The sequence below is a fragment of the Olea europaea genome, unplaced genomic scaffold (genome assembly GCF_002742605.1).
Source record: "Olea europaea var. sylvestris unplaced genomic scaffold, O_europaea_v1 scaffold586, whole genome shotgun sequence".
NCBI classification, from domain to species: domain Eukaryota; kingdom Viridiplantae; phylum Streptophyta; class Magnoliopsida; order Lamiales; family Oleaceae; genus Olea; species Olea europaea.
Genome location: NW_019264200.1, coordinates 235,214 through 238,995, shown reverse-complemented (window position 1 = coordinate 238,995; position 3,782 = coordinate 235,214).

Below are 3,782 nucleotides of genomic sequence, written 5' to 3'. Positions count from 1 at the left end.
TAATCCAATTAATTAATTCGGGCCTATAAATAACCAACCCAATTAATTAATTTATCCAACAATTGTTAAATATTGTTGGATAAATTAATTAATTGACAAATTACAATCTTGCAATTCTCTTTTGTGTGTGACCCATCAAGTTCCCGATCACGATATCTAACGACGTGAAATATTATTTTGATCTAATCAAAATTGATAAATTAAAACACCATTTTAATTTATCATCAATTCACACTCGTCGTCCCAGATTGACATCTAGCAATGTGTTAGGACAATACATGTGACGGGGAATGTCATGTGGTATGACAAAACCATACTAGTTCGTTTACCGTGAAAATATAATCCATTTGTTAAAATGATCCGATCAATTACGAGATATGGAAATGTGTCAATCTCGATTATCGATCATATCTTTCACTCCACTATTAAGTCAATATAAGTCGAAAGCTCATTTTCGACTTATGAGTATACCTTGGCCAAGGATTTCGTTATCGACTTAATTGAATGAAATGCAAATCATAATCTCTTACTATCTAAGAGTGACGAATTCTTTATTGGTCATTCACAACCTTCATATAATTTTTGACATACCCGAACGATGCCGTATTAGCGGCCCTTGGCAGAGTAACATCCAACATCGTCAAAGCATGACTGCCCTCATATAAGATACTATGACGACCTCAAGTCAAAGGACTAATCCCACTACCGAACTTTAGAGATTAACCACTGACACTCAGATAGTTATCCATATGGAATCTCTAGGCGAGTCTCCAATGTTTTGTTCTATAACAAAACATCCACGTGTTCATTTAAGTGTTACCACACTTTAGCTTGTGAGATGAGCTACTTACTTTACAAGTAAGAAATGTCACACGCGATGGTCTATCCGTAATAATGATATCTGTATCTCGTTATTACTTACGACCACGGACGATTTAAGATTCAATCATATGTAATTTCTATCTCACAATCACAACTCTTCGTGATTAATAAATTACGAAAATTTGAATTTGCGGACTCTATTATTTAATTTAATTGTCTATTAATTAAATTAAATAATAGATCTGTCATTAAATTGCATTAATTATATATCAAAAGATTAATGTCCAAGGTTGATTGGACCTAGGGCATAACACTTATACATCGAACCAATGTCCATAGTAGCTCTCAATTTTTTCAAACCAAATTGTGACTTCAACCCAAATACACTTTGCGGGAGGATGTTAAAAGCGTCATACAACTAGGCAACATAAATGATAAGGATCAAAGGAGTGATAAGAAGAGCAGAAAATCTTGGAGTGATAAGATTGTCAAATTCAAACTAAATGATAAATATAAAATTGTTAATTTGTTATTTGATAGTTACTATCTATTTTTGGATTAATAATGGAGAGTTGTTGAACTTATTTTATTATAAATAGGAATAAATGTGTGTAGGTGTTCATGATCTGTGGTCATCAGTCAATAATGTTACAATAAAGTCAATAAGGTATTTTGTACTGAAGAGATGAGATTTCTAATTTTCCTGATGAAAAATTGTGCTGATGTGGGATATTGGATTGAAAAGATAATGATTCTTTGATTGTCTTAGGTAGTTAAATTCCATGTGTTTGCTTATGTCCGAACTCAGGAGAAAAATACAAGCAGTGCCGTACCAGCTAAATGCAGCCCAATCGACTCTTTTTACGCTTGTAAATGAATCTTGAAAAGATTCGTGACTAATTTTTGATCACCCAAACGACCCCTTTTGAAATCCTACAAGTGAATTGAACATCACATTTCCAATAATCTCATATATCCTCTTGAGTAGAAGTTTATACACAAGAAAAAGATTTACTTTTCAGCTTTAATATAAAAAGGAGATATTTCTCCTACTAGTCCCTGTTTGGTTCCCATTATTTCCTCATTAAAAACAAAAATATGATCGTTATCCATCATATCAAACTACCAAATTTGAATTTCTATCTCTTGTGTGGGACCCATAACAGCTCTATTTTTCATTCTTATTTTTCCAAAAATGAGAAACAAACAGGGGCTAATGAATTTGACAAAAAAATCTCAATCCTTAATTTAAGTTAATCTAATGGTCTATAATTTGGATGTATTAAAACCTTCATTAAAGTGTGTTTGGACATGGGTATAATGATTTTAAATGGTCTTAATACATTTAAACCGTTGTGTTATCCTAAATTATGGTTATAAATATTTATCTAATTAATTCAATGATAGAAAGAACGGTTTCCACATAAAATATAACAATTTTAAGTCAAATTCGTTAGGTTTTCTCTCCGTAAAATAATCTTATTTCCACCATTGATAGTATATATCCCGTTATCCATCATTTTAAATTCGTGCAATTTGAACAAACAATAAGAACTTATTAGGTATTGTGGTTTAAGCAATGAAAGAAACAACTATGCAGTGAACAATCCAACAAATTAGGAGTTAAAAGAAAATATTCATAGCTCCTATTTGGTGCAGATTAACTTCAATTTATAGTAAATTTTGATAAAAATTGATGAAATGTGTAGTTAAAAAGTTGTTGTTTCATGAAATATATTATTAAAATTAATTGTTGACTTTGACTTAAAATTTTAATTCAAACCAAACAAGGCTTAATTTTGGATACAAGCATGAATGGTGGTTGAATTTTAAAAGTCCCCCTCTATGTTACCAATCAATTGTAGGGTTCAGAATGAGATCATAAAGTAGATTAATTATATCTTTAAAATAATTTGAAGCAAAGCAAGCAAGAAAACATAATTATATGTCTTCAGTGGTAGCAATGATAACGCAAAATGAGCAACCTATATAAGCAATGATCATGAATATTCCACAAAGTCAAATGGAGAAGGGTAAATTTCAAAACTTTTTTCTACCATGTAATAATACTAAAAGTTATTTCGAGCGTTACTTACTAAAAATAATTTTATGTTAAGTACAAAAAGATCGACAGAACAACACGTGACAATATTAAGAAAGAGAAGAAAATTTTAAAATCTTGTTCATACTCTTTACCGTTCTTGTGAATTTTACCGATTAATTGTAAATTCGATCATGCAATGTACTTGAGCTTGATACTTTCTAATGCGTGTCTACCTAGGGTTGAGACCTGGTGGTTGAACTGATGCTCTATACTGTATTTTAAGAGAGACAATATTAAAGGCGCGATTAGCGGGTGCTTTGATTGGTGACACGCTTTTGATGATCATATGTGTCCAACAGTTCCAATCATGCATAACTTCACGCCTTGTCACTTTATAACCTAAAATCTATTGATGGTCTGAGCCTATCACTCAAAATCTCCCACTCTTCTTTGCCTTCATTGAATTATATACAAAGAAATGCTAGATCAACACCATATATAGCCTGCTATAAATTCGAAATTTTCTTTCATATAAAAAAATGGCTGGAAGGGTTCCAGTGGAGGTTGGCACACGAGGCACAGTAGGATCGCTGCTGAAGAGGGAGATTGAATATTTCAAAAGACTCGATTTAGATCGATTTGAAATGAGTTCTTTAAAATCTGAGAGGCACGTTGGAGAAATAGGTTCTGGTAGAAGCAATTCATGGCCTAGTTTCAAGTTATTCCCTTTAAATTGGAGAAGGAAGAAGAGAAGGAACACTGGAATCCGGCCGAGCATGTGCTCTATGGTGGAGGTAGTGGATGGCGGAGGAATGAGTGAAATTCCGGGGTTCAGTTACAGAAATCTCAAAGCTGATTCTAAGAGATTTGAAGATCTAAATAAGTAAATTCTTAAAAATCTTTCACTCTTTAGATT